The sequence below is a fragment of the Natator depressus genome, chromosome 8 (genome assembly GCF_965152275.1).
Source record: "Natator depressus isolate rNatDep1 chromosome 8, rNatDep2.hap1, whole genome shotgun sequence".
NCBI classification, from domain to species: Eukaryota; Metazoa; Chordata; order Testudines; family Cheloniidae; genus Natator; species Natator depressus.
Window position 1 is genome coordinate 56,810,791 of NC_134241.1, and position 17,226 is coordinate 56,828,016.

The 17,226-nt window shown below is 42.0% G+C and overlaps 1 long non-coding RNA gene across 1 annotated transcript in view; it reads left to right on the forward strand.

Annotated features, from left to right (window-relative positions):
- The window catches only part of LOC141992855 (uncharacterized), a 473,559-nt gene that overhangs the window by 314,686 nt on the left and 141,647 nt on the right, over window positions 1-17,226 (forward strand). Inside the window, exons 4-6 of the long non-coding RNA XR_012640668.1 lie at window positions 3,926-4,470; window positions 11,483-11,601; window positions 11,954-12,028. This is a non-coding gene — a long non-coding RNA (uncharacterized LOC141992855). The remainder of the gene's footprint in view (window positions 1-3,925; window positions 4,471-11,482; window positions 11,602-11,953; window positions 12,029-17,226) is intronic.

Sequence of the window (17,226 nt, forward strand, 5' to 3'; positions counted from 1 at the left end):
GTGGTCTGATGTATTAAGTATGAAATGCCCTGCTTCAGTATACTGGGTTTCCAAAGGGCTGGCTTTTTAGTTTGAAATAAGTCATAAAATAATAACAGGGAAAATGGCCTATGAGAATCTATTAGACTCTCAAGGGAAGTCCTATCTGAGTCATTTTAAAGCTCTTGAGGATAGAGAATGTGGGAAATTGTGTTTTGTAGGTGGATGGTGAAAATGATTTAATAGGATGTTTTCCATTTCTCATATCTGATTGTATGGCCAATGTATTTTTGTGGCTGGGACTGCATTACAGAAAATGGTCTTACCTGAAAACAATATTACTAAAAAAAAAGAGAGAATATCTCCCCTATCCCTGTGCTTAACATCCACACTCAGCTGTGCTGTTTGCTAACTGTATACTCATGTTGCTGATGAGAAGTTTTATATTGTGTATTTTAAAAGTTCTTGTGGCTGGATTCAAGCGCAGTCGGTAACACGTCAAAAATCTACAAGGAAAATAAAGCAACATATTTAAGCAACATATTTCCTTACAAAGGTGTGTGCCAGTAATAGGTTCTAGATGCAATACTCCCAAACATCCCACATAATAGGACTAGACTTTATTTAAAACATTGACCATAGTTATTTTAGTATTGTAAAAGCTGGTTAAAGGTGATCATACAGTGTTTCCCAAAATAAACTGATGTGAGCTTGTAGAAATCAGATCTCCTAATGGCATTTAAAGCAATTAAGATAAATGACATATTAATTCCAAAGAAAAGCTTGCATAAATGTGAATCATGGCATAGAGAATAATTAAATTGTACTTTCAAAAGGTTAGTGCAGCAATTTACTTGTTTTAAAATTGTAATTTAGATAATTGTGCAAAATTCTGTGGTCTGACAAACCATCTATCCACAGCATGTGCCACGTTTTTTATATGAAGCATACTGTGTATGTACTATACAGCATAGAAGATATTAAATATTTTAATTGGCTGGGAATAAATAAATGAAAACAACATTCCCTCTCCCCTTTTTCTGTCACCACATCTTCCCCTTCCTGTCCCTTTTTCCTGTGACTTGATCTCCTTATTCATTGCATGATGCTTACGTTCTTTGGATCAATTGAACAGGAGACTGGGTTTATACCTTATTCTCCATGTTCCTTTCAATGACAACATATCAGCAGACATTAGACCAATAGTTCTCAACCTATTTCCACTGTGGGCCGCATATGCAGTTCTCTGTTATGTGGGCCACATCCACATGGCCCTGAGGATGTCACATGGGCCACAGCTGTGTGCTGATTGGGCCCCAAGCGGCCCACAGTTAAGGACCACTGTATTTGACAAACAGCAAAACCTGTTAAAATCCAGAAGCCTGTAGAAGGATGACTTCTGGGTATTATCAGTCTGTAGTTTTCTGAGTTCCGAGGGAGTCCTGCAGATATAGCTGTCATGCTCAGCAGTCTTATTTCGTGCTATCACGAAGATGCAGCTTTCACTTCAGAAAAAGGCTGATGATAACAAGAACTGTGACGTGGTGGCAGCTTCTGAAAATTAAATTTGAGATGGACAGCATCTCTCTCCTACCCTCGTCCCTAGAAAAGTAACGTGGTGGTTGGTGTGCATGAAGAATCTCTTAAAACGTTAAGTTTCATACTGTAGTGAAGATTAGACGGTGCTTGGTGAACTTTTACTACTATTGGAGATTAGCAAGCTTTAGTATGATAGGCCTAATAGTGTGGAGTTTGTTATTTTAAAGTCCCAGTGATCAAGCTCAGTAGCTATGAAATACTCTTATAGTTTACAGGTCCAATTGAAAAAAAAAAAGTGCTTTTTAGAAGGCTGGTGCTCTATCCTCACTCATGACTAGAGCTGCGTGATATATATACACAAATAGTTTATTTATTGAAAAATGCAGTTTCAGTCAACCCCAAACAGCACAAATTTAACCCAATAGTTTTTTGCTGAAGAAAAGTTTTTCAGGGTCAGCTTTTTGGTGCGGGTGTGTTCCTTCCTGTTCTTTAAGATCAATGATTAGGAGACTTGTCCGGGATGTGGGAGATCCTGGTTTGAATCCCCATTCTGAAGCAGAGGCTTAACTAAGCTCTCCCCTTATGGAGGTAAGTGCCTAAATGCCAGGCTATACTGAGTGGGCTACTCTTAATCTCTGCTGTTGAAGCTGTTTCACTTTGTAAAGCTATTTAAATATGCACTGATTCTATAGCTAGGTGATTAAGGCACTCATCTGGGAGGTAGGTGACATGGATTCAAATCCCTTCTCTGAATCCGGCAGAGACAAGATTTGAATCCACATCCCTGGGGAGTGCCTTAGTCACCAGGCTGTAGAGTCATGCTTTGTCTCTCTCTAGCTTAGTGATTAGGAGCACACCTGCAGAGGGGAGGTCTGAGCTCAAGTTTCTGTCACAGAATGGCAATTTTAATGTCTCTCTCTGAAATTCCAGGCAAGTAAGTTTTACTAGTCCAAAGATCGATTTTACAACTTGCCAACAAATTCTGAACATTTTGAGAACTAAATGGTTTTTCCTGATTTTTTTTTTCAGCATGTTGCCTAAACTGAACTATCATAATTCATCCAACTCTGCTCATGACCTTACTTTCAGCCAGTTGGTTGCAGTCTCAGATATTCATCTTGGCTTTAACACTTGGCTTCACTTATGAAGAACGGACTATGTGCATTAGCCACTACATGTTTCTTTTTATTTCTGTTGAGGGTCCTAAAAGAATGTGATCCTAAGAGGGTCAGTGCCTACCTACGAGTCTAATTGTCATCATATAAAAAAACTAAAATAGTTATTTTGGACCTGATCCTGTGAGGTGTAGCCTATTTCTCTGGCACTACTGATGCAAATCAACCCTAAATCTCATAATCCCAGTGCAGGGGGCACTTCTGGCAACACTGGGCTTGTGCAATGCCTCTTAGGGTATGTCTACACTATGAAATTAGGTCGAATTTATAGAAGTCGGTTTTGTAGAAAGCGTTTTTATACAGTCGATTGTGTCCCCCCCCCCCACACACACACAAATGCTCTAAGCGCATTTAGTCGGCGGAGTGCATCCTCAGTACTGAGGCAACCATCGACTTCTGGAGTGTTGCACTGTGGGTAGCTATCCCACAGTCTCTGCCGCCCATTTGAATTCTGGGTAGAAATCCCAATGCCTGATGGGGCAAAAACACTGTCACGGGTGGTTCTGGGTACATATGGTCAGGCCCCCACTTCCCTCCTCCCTCCATGAAAGCAATGGCAGACAATCGTTTTGCGCCTTTTTTCCTGGGTTACCCGTGCAGACGCCCTACCACGGCAAGCATGGAGCCTGCTCAGCTCACCGTCACCATATGTCTCCTGGGTGCTGGCAGACCCGGTACTGCATTGCTACACAGCAGCAGCTCATTGTCTTTTGGCAGCAGACGGGTGCAGTATGACTGGTAGCCATCGTTGCTGTACTCCTGGGTGCTCTTTTAGCTGACCTTGGCTAGGTCAGTCAGGGGTGCCTGGGAAGACATGGGAGAGACTCAGCCAGGTTATTTCCCTTTTTAAGTTTCATCTCATGGAGATTCAGTCCTGCCGGCAGTCGTACTACACGGACTTCTGGTGAGTAGCCAGGAGACGACAATGGCCAGCAGTCATACTGCACCGTCTCCTGCCAGCAAGATGTATAAAGATAGATGAAGTGGATCAAAACAAGAAATAGACCAGATTTGTTTTGTATTCATTTGTATTCATTCCCCCCCCGTCCCTCCGTGAAATCAACAGCCTGCTAAACCCAGGGTTTTGAGTTCTATCCTTGAGGGAGCCATTCTGTTTCTCCTTGATGCAAAGCAACCCACTTTGTTGATTTCAATTCCCTGTAAGCCATGTTGTCAGTCGCCCCTCCCTCTGTCAGAGCAACGGCAGACAACCATTTCGTGCCTTTTTTCAGCACAGACGCCATAGCACTGGAAACATGGAGCCCGCTCAGATCACCACGGCAATTATGAGCACTATAAACACCGCACGCGTTATCCAGCAGGATATGCAGAACTATAACCTGCAAGAAAAGCGAAACCAGGTGAGGAGGAGGTGACTGCAGCGTGGTGAAGAGAGTGACGAGGACATGGACATAGACTTCTCACAAGGTACGGGCCCCTGCAATGTGCACATCATGGTATCAATTGGGCAGGTTCATGGCGTGGAACGCCGATTCTGGGCCCAGGAAACAAGTGCAGACTGGTGGGACCGCATAGTGTTGCAGGTCTGGGACGATTCCCAGTGGCTGCGAAACTTTTGCATGCATAAGGGCACTTTCATGGAACTTTGTGACTTGCTTTCCCCTGCCCTGAAGCGCAAGCATACAAAGATGAGAGCAGCCCTCACAGTTGAGAAGCGAGCGGCAATAGCCCTGTGGAAGCTTGCAACGCCAGACAGCTAACGGTCAGTCGGGAATCAATTTGGAGTGGGCAAATCTACTGTCGGGGCTGCTGTGATGTAAGTAGCCAATGCAATCACTGAGCTGCTGATATCAAGGGTAGTGACTCTGGGAAAGGTGCGGGTCATAGTAGATGGCTTTGCTGCAATGGGATTCCCTAACTATGGTGCTGCAAGCACTGGTGGATCACAAGGGACGTTTCACCAACATCAATGGGGGATGGCCAGGAAAGGTACATGACGCTCGCATTTTCAGGAACTCTGGTCTGTTTCAACAGCTGCAGCAAGGGACTTACTTTCCAGACCAGAAAATAACTGTTGGGGATGTTGAAATGCCTATAGTTATCCTTGGGGACCCAGCCTACCCCTTACTGCCATGGCTCATGAAGCCGTACACAGGCAGCCTGGACAGTAGTCAGGAGCTGTTCAACTATAGGCAGAGCAAGTGCAGAATGGTGGTAAAATGAGCATTTGAGTGTTTAAAAGCACGTTGGTGCAGTTTACTGAGTCGTCAAGACCTCAGCGAAACCAATATTCCCATTGTTATTACTGCTTGCTGTGCTCTCCACAATATCTGTGAGAGTAAAGGGGAAGATGTTTATGGCGGGGTGGGAGGTTGAGGCAAATCGCCTGGCCGCTGATTATGCGCAGCCAGACACCAGGGCGGTTAGAGTACAGGAGGGCACGGTGCGCATCAGAGAAGCTTTGAAAACCAGTTTCAGGAATGGCCAGGCTACGGTGTGAAAATTCTGTTTTTCTCCTTGATGGAAACCCCGCCCCCCTTGGTTTACTCTACTTCCCTGTAAGCTGAGCACCCTCCCCTCCCACCTTCGATCACCACTTGCAGAGGCAATAAAGTCATTGTTGCTTCACATTCATGCATTCTTTATTAATTCATCACACAAATAGGGGGATAAATACCAAGGTAGCCCAGGAGGGGTGGTGGAGGAGGGAAGGACAAGGCCATGCAGCACTTTAATGCTTTATTGAATGGTAGCCTTCTGTTGCTTGGGCAATCCTCTGGGGTGGAGTGGCTAGCGGCTGGAGGCCCCCCCACCGCGTTCTTGGGCGTCTGGGTGAGGAGGCTATGGAACTTGGGGAGGAGGGCTGTTGGTTACACAGGGGCTGTAGCAGCAGTCTGTGGTCCTGCTGCCTTTCCTGCAGCTCAACCATACGCTGGAGCATATGAGTTTGATCCTCCAGCAGCCTAAGCATTGACTCCTGCCTTCTTTCAGCAAGCTGATGCCACCAGAAACAGACTCTTCCTACCATCTTCAACCCGCCACCTCTCCTTGCAGTCATATTGTGTTTTCCTGCACTCTGAGATTGTCTGCCTCCACATATTTTGCTGTGCTCTGTCAGTGTGGGAGGACAGCATGAGGTCAGAGAACATTTCATCGTGAGTGCTTTTTTTTGCCTTCCAATCTTTGCTAGCCTCTGGGAAGGAGAAACATATGCAGCTGGTGGAGGGGAAAAAAAGGGAGGGTGTAGTTAAAAAGACACATTTTATAGAACAATGGGTACACTCTCTTTCACAGTAAACCTTGCTGTTAACATAACATTACATAGCACATGTGCTTTCATTACAAGGTTGCATTTTGCCTTTTATTGAGGGTAAGCCGGTTTGGGGTGAGAGATCACTCATGCAGTGCCGGGCAACCGAATTCGACTGCAGGCAGCCATGGTAAGCCACAGTCTTTTGGCTTCTTTAAACTTCATAACATGTGGGAATGGTTTCAAACAGCAGCACCCTCATTTCCCATATGAAGTAGCTGTTGGGTTGGCAATTTAAAAGGAGGGGCTGCGGTTTCCGGTTTAACGTACAGCAGAAACCCAGCTAACCTCCCTGCCCCTGACACACACACCCAATTCTCTGGGATGATGGCTTCACCCCTCCCACCACCACATGGCTAACAGCGGGGAAGATTTCTGTTCAGCCACAGGCAAACAGCCCAGCAGGAACAGGCACCTCTGAATGTCCACTTACTAAAACCACCCTATTTCAACCAGGTGACCATGAATGATATCACTCCTGAGGGTAACACAGAAAGATAAAGAATGGATGTTGTTTGAATGCCAGCAAACACCGGCATTGTTTGAATGCTAGCAATTCTGCAGAACAAAGCTTTGTCCCTGGAGGATTTCTGCTCCATCCCCAGACACGTTAACAGACTTTTCCAGTAGCTGTACTGGCCACGAATGCCAGGGCAAATTAATCATTAAACACGCTTGCTTTTAAACCATGTATAATATTTACAAAGGTACACTCACCAGAGGTCCCTTCTCCACCTTCAGGGTCCGGGAGCCTGCCTTGGGTGGGTTCGGGGGGTACTGGCTCCAGGTCCAAGGTGATAAACAGATCCTGGATGTTGGGGAAAGCGGTTTCTACGCTTCCTTGCTGTGAGCTATCTACAACAACCTCCTCATCATCATCTTCCTCGCCCCCAAAACCCACTTCCGTGTTGCCTCCCACTCCTTGGATGGAGTCAAAGCATGGGGTTGGGGTAGTGGTGGCTGCACTCCCTAGAATGGTATGCAGTTCATCATAGAAGCAGCATGTCTGGGGCTCTGAACTAGGGCGGCTGTTTGCCTCTCTGGTTTTTTGGTAGGCTTGCCTGAGCTCCTTAATTTTCACATGGCACTGCTGCGGGTCCCTGTTATAGCCTCTGTCCTTCATGCCATTGGAGATTTTTTCAAATATTTTGGCATTTCTTCTTTTCGAATGGAGTTCTGACAGCATGGATTCGTCTCCCCATAAGCGATCAGATCCCGTACCTCCCGTTCGGTCCATGTTGGAGCTCTTCGGCGATTCTGGGACTGCATGGTTTCCTGTGCTGATGGGCTCTGCATGGTGACCTGTGCAGGTGACCTCGCCACGCTGGCCAAACAGGAAATGAGATTCAAAAGTTTGTGGGCCTTTTCCTGTCTACCTGGCCAGTGCATCTGAGTTGAGTGCTCTCCAGCAGTCACAACTGAGCACTCTGGGATTGCTCCTGGAGGCCAATACCATTGATTTGTGTCTACAGTACCCCAAATTTGACCCAGCAAGGCCGATTTCAGTGCTAATCCCCTCATCGGAGGTGGAGTAAATAAATCAATTTTAAGAGCCCTTTAAGTTTAAAAAAAAAAAAAAAGGCCTTCGTTGTGTGGACGTGTGCAGGGTTAAATAGAGGTAATGCTGCTAAATTTGACCCAAACTCGTAGTGTAGACCAGGCCTTACACTGTTCTCCTGCTGGCAGCTGGTATAGGAACCATGGCTAGTGAAAAGGGGTGTGACCAAGTCCTTCCTGGACCCTGTGATCTGCAGCTGCTGTACTGGCCCTTTGGGGCTCTTTGCAGATGGCAGAAGTCAAAGTGGCTCTCAGGCATCTCTAATTTACATGAGGGAACTGGCCAACAACGTAGCTTGCCAGGATATAGGGTGTGGATTGGTGGCTTAAAGCTATCTTTGCACACCTCATCCTCTGCATTATGATCTCCTGCCACAGTGGACAGGGCAGAGGCTCTTCTGTGCCCAAGAGATCTCTGAGTTGCTCTTACCTGTGCTTGGGGACTAGCTCAACACACAGCAGCCACAGGATCAGGGAATCCCCAGGAATGTCGTAGAGCCATGTCCTCAGCTGCATTTGAGAGGAGGGAGCTCAAAATGTCCTGAGTCCTCCATCCTTCAAACACAAGGACTTCTCCTCCCCACCCCAAAAATGTTGAATGTGATGCATTGTTGGACCTAGTTAATTAGAAGGCAGGAGCTAATTCTCATCTTGTTGCATAGGTTTTATACTGGTGTAACTGCAGTGATTTCAATTTACTCCACTGTAAGTGAGTTCAGAATCTGGCTGAGAGACCCAAATAAAAGCAAAGTTCAAATCCTTGAGTGAAAGTAAAACTTTTAAAAATGGATGAGCAAAGAAGAGGGAAAGTTTCAAAATCCCTATGTGCCTCTCTCTTGAAAAGTTTTTGTCTTATACCTTTTTCAGGCCAATAAGAATAGCAGTAAAGCTTTAATTTGAAGTGACCAGCATTGTGATATTTACCCCTTAAAAAAATCTCTTGTAAATATCAAACAGTTTCTGAAATTAGCGAGCACATTCATTTCAACATCTTCCTATGCAGTTGATACCACCCAGCAGGAGTTATTAAGCTATTTCAATATAATTTACAAGTTTTTATAAACTTATAAAAATATGGATTACAATGCTTCCTTTCAGCATAATGATTTTATAGAAGATTTTAATTGGCTCTCAAGATACCTCCGTGACATCCATGGCCTTTCAGTTGTTCATGCAAACATGATCTGTGCATTACTTTAGAGCCTTATTCAAATTAAGCAAAATGAAATTTCAGCAATTCATCTCACTTCTGAAATTCACTGTTTAATGTCTAGTGGGATGGAATACTTAATGTCTTAATGGTGTGAGAAGTATTTGGATAAATTATGCATGTATTAAATCTTGCTGGGAAATAGCAAAAATGCAATTCAAGTATTTGGGAAGAAAATATGAATATTTCTGTGAATTAACTGTAAAGAATTTGCTTGCTTTTTAAAGGATTTATAAGTTAGATTTTGAATAGGGATCCCAATTTTCTGCACATACTAGGGGTTGGAGGTAAGTTAATAGAAACAGTGTTAAGGTAAATGTTCCCCGCTAAAAAGGTAAAACTTTTAGATATGTCTTTCAAAGACAGTTCTGCATCCTGGGGTGCCTGGAATTTAGATTGCCAATCCCAATAGTGATCATAATGCACTATTGTAATGGTGACTGTATATGTGCACAACTGTCCTCTGCTGCATGGCTGAAGAACTACTACACTATGTCCTAGGCCCTATAGTGATGAACTGGCGTGTGTGTGTGTGCGCATGCATACCATAGTTTTTTAATAGATACAATCACAAGTGCCCAACCATGTGTCATAGGAATTAGTAGAGATTCTTCTTTAGCACAAGTGATACTAGCCAGGAGGATTAGTAGTAGAGGAGGATTCGAATAGTGGCCTAATCTTTGTGGTCCTGTGCCCTCTCTCGCCACTTGCTTAGCCCTACCACAAGTCCTGGAGGAGCTCACAGGGGTGAATTATGGAGATCCCAGAGCCAGGGTGAACCTTTCCCAAACAAGCCAGCATTTGCTAAGACAAGGTTTCAGAGGGTAGGTCAGGGCTTTTTAATCTTTTTAAGCCAAAAAGAGTCTGCACAGGCCCCTGACATCATCTTTCCCTGAAACCTAGACTCTGGACTGCTACTTATTCCCCCTTATTCCCCTCTACTCCCCATGTGCTGAATTGCCATTACTTGTTGGTCCCCTGCATCCCAGCCTTTAGCCGCCCAACACCACTCTTCCTGCCCAGTGCCGCCCTCCTCCTCCCCCTGCACTCATTTCCCCTTTCTCATCCCCATACTCTCTTCTCTTCCCCCCCCACCCCGTTCCACCCAAAACTGTCCCCAGGAAAAATATACACATGATACTGAACTTTTGTAATATAAGTAAAATAAACCTGTGAACAAATCAGTACCAAAAAATGGACATGGATCAAACAGGACATATGCCAATTGGTATCATGGCCTTTTTGCTTGAATGCTGTAGCCCTTTACACCACCCTTCATCTGCTTTTCTTTCTGTCTCTTTAAATTCTAAAATGTTTCACGCAGGCTTGGTTTCCCTTTATGTATGTACAGTACCTCATCCAATGGGGTTCCAATCCTGATTAGGCCTTGGGTAGGAGTAATAATAATAAAGTCAGCAAAGTTGAACTGGAAATAAGATGCTAAACTAGGAGGGTAATTTAATGATTGGAACTACTAACCAAGAAAGTGGTACATTCTCTATCACAGAGTCTCTAAAGCACAATTGGATGTCTTTGTAAAAGATCTAGTTCAACCAAGTTACTGGGTGTTAGGAATAACTGGCTGCTTTCTCCCAAGTCAGCTGAGGTTCTATGGCCTGTATTGTGCAGCCGATCAGACTAATCACAACAGTCCCTTCTGGCCTTAAAAATCTATGGGAGATTCTCATTTATACTCAGGCTCTTTTGTACTGCACTGACTGTGTGCAGAGCCTAAAAGTGTATGCAGGTGTCACTTTTGCCCACTTTATGGCTGCCTCACATTGCCGGAGTGGTATAGAATGAGACTCAGGCCCTGTGAATCTAACTATGAAAAATAACAGCTCTTACACTCACATTTTCAAAGAAGGCCTAGGGGAATTAAGCGTCCAACTCTTGTTAAAAGTCAACTGAGAAATGTGTATCTGACTCTCTGTGGGCCCTTTTAAAAAAGACTCCCTTACGTTTTTATGCAGTCATAAATCTGTGGGTACCTAGGAGTTCAGTTTTCTCTGTGCTGGGACTGAACCCAAATCCTCCCTTTCCAATAACTGCAGGCACTATCCTGTACCTATCTTCTAATGTAATGAAAAACACTTCCCTCTCTAGCTGGTGGAGCCAAGCTAGTACAGACCTGTATATTGCACAGCTATGGTTCAGTGGCCCCTTTGCTTTCTAAGTTTAATTGCTTTCTCCAGATGTAATCTTTTCTTTTCTTTTTGTTTTTTGTTTAGATTTCAAAACAACTCCACTGCCCACTTTCTCCCAAGTCAGAAATAGAAAACTAAAGTGCTCAGCATAAACCAGGCTCCAGGTGCCATTAGTAGTTGCGTCAATTGCATCTGTTGATTTTTAATGCTAAGGTCTTGATGCCAAACAAACAATTAATAGACACAATTAAATCAGACAACTACAATCAACAAAGGAGGCAAGTTGATTAATAGCTGTAAGCAATATAGGCACTTTGAAGAGATGGCATATAATATTTATGGTTTAGCTTCTTGCTGTAATTTCAGTAACTGATGGTTGGGAGAGAGAACCAGGTTACACATCATATATTATAAATTAATGATTGATTTTATCTGGCAGACACGCATCTGAAAAGCTTATTATCTAGGCCTGTAAAGAGATGGATAAAATAATGGTACAATTAAATTTTGATGGAATAAAGCATGTCCTCCTTGTCTTCCTGTTTGTTTTATTTTATTGGCTGGAGGGTGGATGCAATTAATTGCCTCTGTGTCTTTAATTCAGTCTACAGGTGCTTTCTGTGACACACATCAAATTTTATGGGCCTTATCCTGCTGTCATTCACATGACATAATTCATTTTTGCCACCCAATGTATGTGACTGAGAAGGTTTGGCAGTCTAGGTGAGTAAAGGAAAAAGACAACGTATTTCACAGACAGCACATTTAGATTCAGGATTAACAGTCACTTTATAATCCCATTACATGTCTTAGAATGATTGTAATTAATCTAATATCTCTTAGGGCCCTTTAAGAGAGTTGGGGTTAGCCCCATCTCTAATTAGCTGTCTCCCTGGTGAAGTGTTTGAGGCCAGGGATTGGGTGGTAGGACCACATGATCTGCAGCCTTAAATAGCAGGGCAACAGTCCTATCAGTTGAGAAGGATACTTACAAGTGGCTAGTCACTTGCTGGGGGTAGGGCTAGGGTAGGGAAAGGGAAGGACTTGGCTCATCTGTTGAATGGTTTTGTTTTAGAGAAATAAATTCAACATGGAAGAAAAGGAAGTGAAATCTTGGTGCTGCTGGGAATGTTACATGATGCATTGGCTGGTGAGTTGGCCTAAAGACACAGTTATTCTCTCATATGTTATGTTGTTTTTAGTAAACCTGTAGGTATTCAATGGTAAATTGACAGCATTGCATAAGAAGTTGGTTGACTGAAATCTAAGAATGAAATGGCCAACAGCCAAAGTTAAGAGGTTTAGTTCTTCAACGCTACACTGTAGGAGCCACTTTCTTCCTGATTCCAGCTGGTTATCAGGGGAGGACCTGAAATCTTAAAAGTGGCAGTCAACTATTAACCTTCTAATCCACTACATTAGTGTAGTACCTACACTAAATAAAACTACATAACATAATATTTAAGGTAGAATGATGATGATTTTATGGGATATAAAAATGGAGAATTTGGGGCCCAATCCAGCATGCTTTTTATACAAAACTCCCATTAACATCAAATCTATTGATTATTTGTGCTTGCCCCCAGTATTCCAAGTTCAGCCTTAACAATGTGGTGCAAAGTAGCATTATAAACTGTCACCTTTCAAGAGCGATCTCTCTATATATGTCTTAATGAACAAATTTGACCTTCTTTGGAAGACCTTTATATTACAAACTTGAGCAACCAAATACTGTTCCAAACTTGTAAAGAACACTATACCTTTTCTATAATCTCATAAACAGGGGTTTACAAATGTTTATAGGCTTTATTATTGTCCTTTTGACTTGAGGCTTTTACTTTTCCAAACATGAATCAATCCCAGGATTATTAAAGTGCAGTTTTCTTTTGTAAATATTGTCAACTATATTTGTTTAAGAGAGCGTATAGCATAAATTAAAAAAAATACTCAGAGTATAGTTCCAAGATGGATGAATAAAACATCTTTTCAGATTTTGAAAAGATAAATTGTTGAAGGAGCTTTCTATATTGTTCAAAACCTGCTCCATTTATTATCCATTTTCTCCCCAGAATATGAACAACTGCTTGGTTAAAAAGTCCATGCAGGCTTTAAATATACTCTTCAGTTTTATTTTTAAAGATATATATTTACTTTTGTATGTCAATTAAGTGTCTGTTCCATTTAGCTCTGTGTGAAAGGGAGTTTGAGTTCTGCTGGTGATCAGGGTAAATTACTTTTTAAAAAATTATTGTTCTGTGCGGCAGATGTGCTAATTGTCACAGGCATCCCTCTTTACTGAATAAATCAAAAAAATATAAATACAAAGGTTTCTGAAAAATAACCTAAAGTTAGTAAACATCCCTAGAGGGAAAGGAAGAGACTATTCTGTTGTAATGAGTCTCTTGCTTTCTTTTGAATGCTGTTATATCTTTCAGTGCTAAGTCTTTTTTCTTTTGTACCTCTTCAGGATTAATTTTAACCTCCATTCTTTGCATTATGGACCTAATTAAGTCCTCTTTGGGATGGAAGAAGTTTTGCTTTGGTTTCTCAATTACAAAAGGACAGCAGCTAGGGATGGGGTAAGAGCAAATAAGAACCAACTCAAACTCAATGTACTGAAATGAAACAAGCTTTTCTTGGAAATCAGACTGTGCAGGGACTTCAGGATCTGCCTATTGATTGCACGATCTATCTGTCATATAGAATAAAATAGCTGTTTAAATATATCCATGCTAGTAAGGATCATTTTTCACTGTCAAGCGCGATTTGACCACCTAAACAAAGTTCCTAGTTAAAAGAAGAGGAATATCTGAGGAATACCTGCTTCAGGCATGGCAAAAGGTCCCTCCTTATTATGGACACTCTTACTTACAATGAGGAGTACCTTATTCAACAAGTTTCACTGAAATCAAGGTCAATAAGGGTGTCAGGATTGGGCTCCATGCCTTTGATTATGCTGCTTTGTTGCTGAAGGGTGGGAATTTTGCGCTTCAGTGTTGGCAGGTGAATGCTTAATAGCTGCACATAACCGTCCTGCTCGAAAAGCTATCGATTGCAATGAATATCAGTTAGTCTGAGAGATCAAGTTCTGAAATACAGTAACTATTGTGCTTGACATATTAGCTTTCTGAGAGACACTAATCATGGTGCTTGCTGAGCAAAATCATCTGGGTTAATAATGGCTCCTGATTTACTAGTTTGTTAATAGTCTGACATTGCAACAGATATGTTTGGCCTTGAAATTGTTCAGACTTTTTGAACCTTTGGCATTGTAGCTGTAACAGTAAATCTACAGCTACATGAGCACCTGAAATGAACAGAAGAATACAAATAGTGTTTAAACAAGATAGGATTGAAAGGCATGATATGTGGTGATAGGTGACAAATCTTGTTTTCCTTTATTTGATCATGTTTGATGTTTGCAGCTAGAAAGTGTGTGAGATCACATTTCTAATACAGACTAAGACTACTTTTTACTCTGTCTTATTTGCTTCTTTTAATTTTTTGTGTTCCTAACCCTGCAGATCCAGGAGGAAAAACCAGCAACTGTGAAATACAAAATCTCTTTAAGCTTGCTAAGCTCTTGAGTTTCTTGTAGTCCCTGGCACACATTGCATCCATTCCTTTTTAGCTATACTCACATTAAAACATTTTCCTCCATAATCCCCATTCTCCTCAATAGTGGCAGTATTTTTATCAATAGTGTCTCCTTAGGTAATTTTCTGTTTTTTTTTGTTTTTTTGTTTTTTATTATTATTATTCTTGCCTGCATCACCACCTCTGCTTCCACTGAGGACTGGTCTATACTAGAAAAGTATGTTGTTTTAACTATGTTGGTCAGGTGTGGTGTTCCACTGACCTAAATCCCTGTGTACAGAAAGACGAATCCTTCCATCCAGCTAGCGTCTCTTGTGGAGGTGGATTACTTATGCCGCTGATGGGAGCGCCCCTTCTGTCAGTATCGGTAGTGACACGCTGCAGCAGTGCAACTGTGCTGCTGTAGCATTTTAGGTGTAGACAATCCCAGAGTAAACTTACTTTTGAAGCACAGTTCTGCTTTAGAAACTGGTTCTGTCAAAATGGCATCATGGTGGTGCAGGTCGACTCCAGCACCTGTCACATTCAACAAATCTCTTAGGGCTTGAATAAGTGGGGAAAATTAGTGGCCTAGCTAACAGGATAGCTCTACCAGTAAAACTCCCGATTGTGAATGCTCTATCCTGCAATAAGAGTACTCTTTTCCAGTTCACCTGATGCTGCTTTGAACCGGATTTAAGCTAAACTGGGGAGGGGAAGAGTCCTCTTATTCCAGGATAAATATGTTCACGTGCAGAGTTTTACTGGATAACTATGCAGGTAAGTATTCCTATGTAGACGAGCCTTAATCTCTGTGTATCAAAGTTCCCCTTTTGTAAATAGGTGATAATACCACTACTTTAAAAAAGGGTATTGAGAATAAAGCCAAGATTTTTGTGATTTTTTTTTTTGTAGCTCAGATACTACAGTAATGACCAGGAATGCGTGTGTGCGCGCACACTATAGAAATACATAAAATGGATAGGAATTTAAGCTAGTCAGAAAAAGCATTTTTCCTGAATTTCTGAAGGACAAAACAGTCACGTTAATTCTTCAATGAAAAGCTGAAAATGGAAGAAGTTTTGGGTTTTTCATTGAAATTATAAAATAAAAAAAAATTGCATAAAAACTTTCATTTTGTAAACAGGCCATTTGCTCATTGAGTCTCTCAAATGAAAAATGTTGACCAGCTCTAGTAGACGTGCACACATTTTCTGTCCAGCCACTTTTCAGTTATTCTCCCTCTTTACCACTGGAGTAAGATACAGAGAGGGTGATGTATTCAATCAATTCCATTTTTGTTTTGGCTAACTAAAGGAGACAACTGTGTAGTCGTGTGCATGGAAACATGGAGAAAGGGAGAAGGGGAAATTTGGGGTTAGTGTACACAGGCAGATGTGGAAGGGAGGGAAGTAGGCTAAATGCTCAACTGGCTTCAAAGTGTCCGATGTTGCATAATACCTGTAAATCCAGAACGTTTGCTGCTTTGTGCTGCTCCAGAGCGGCATACAGCACCTAAATTGTACTGGTGAGTCTGGCCCCCAAAGCTAAAATGTTTAAAAAAACCTCAATAAACAAACAAAAAAAGAATTAAAGCTTGTAAAGCATATTTTCAAATTAGAAATATTACATGGCAATAATTACTTTTGAGTTACTTTAGTATTCATGTTTGTGTTTTTCTTTAAAAAAAAAAAAAAAAAAAAAAAGGAAATTCCTAGACACTAATGTTAAGATGCAGTTAAGGTTTAGTACATTTTTAGTAATTTAATTTAATTTTAAAAAAAACAAACACAAATTCACAGTATCTCTGTTTACTCCAAAACCCTGTTTCAGGCACCCCACAGGGGAAAATTGTGTGTATGGGAGGCAAGTTTATTTAATCTGGGACCACAAGCACCAATATCCATCCAATAACCATTGTATGGTCATTGCACAGCACCACTGCACGGTAGAGTTAAGGTTGAGTACCTTAAATGTGGATTTCCATATTTTAACTGCTTGGATTTTATTTTAAATGTTTAATCTACCTGACTTTCTCAGTTGAGAATGTTTGTTTGTTTATTTTAGAATAACTGCCTCATCCCTGTCATGTATTTTACTCTAAATTAAATATGTGCTCAACCTTAAATCCGCTCTACCATGGCTTTTGTCTGGCAAGATGTGCATTTTGAAAAGGCAGGATTTCCCTGAAAGTATAGACCAAGGCACTTCAGTACAACTGTGTTCAGAGGCGTTTACGAAGTATCCTGGTAATTTGTAGAATAAATATAAACTGTTTCAAAAGCATCTTTAGAGTATGTCTGCAGAGCAATTAAGCACCCATGGCTGGCCCAGGTCAGCTGAATTGGGATTCCAGGGCTCTAACGTTGCAGTGCACTTTTTGGGGCTCAGATTGGAGCTCTGGCTCTGTGACAACCACCCTCCCCTGTCTCTTGGGTGACCAGACAGCAAGTGTCAAAAATCGGGACAGGGGGTGGGAGGTAATAGGCACCTGTATAAGATTAAAGCCCCAAATATCGGGACTGTCCCTATAAAATCGGGACATCTGGTCATCCTACCCGCCTCCTGGGTCCCAGAGCCCAGGCTCCAACCTGAGACTGAACTTGTGTGCTGCAATTTTACAGGGCCTCAGCCTGAGCCCCAAGAGACTGAAGCCAGCTGTGGGTGTTTAATTGCTGTTTAGACATACTGTCATAAATATAAAGGGAACGGTAAGCACCTTTCTGTACACAGTGCTATAAAATTCCTCTTGGCCAGAGACAACAACCTGTT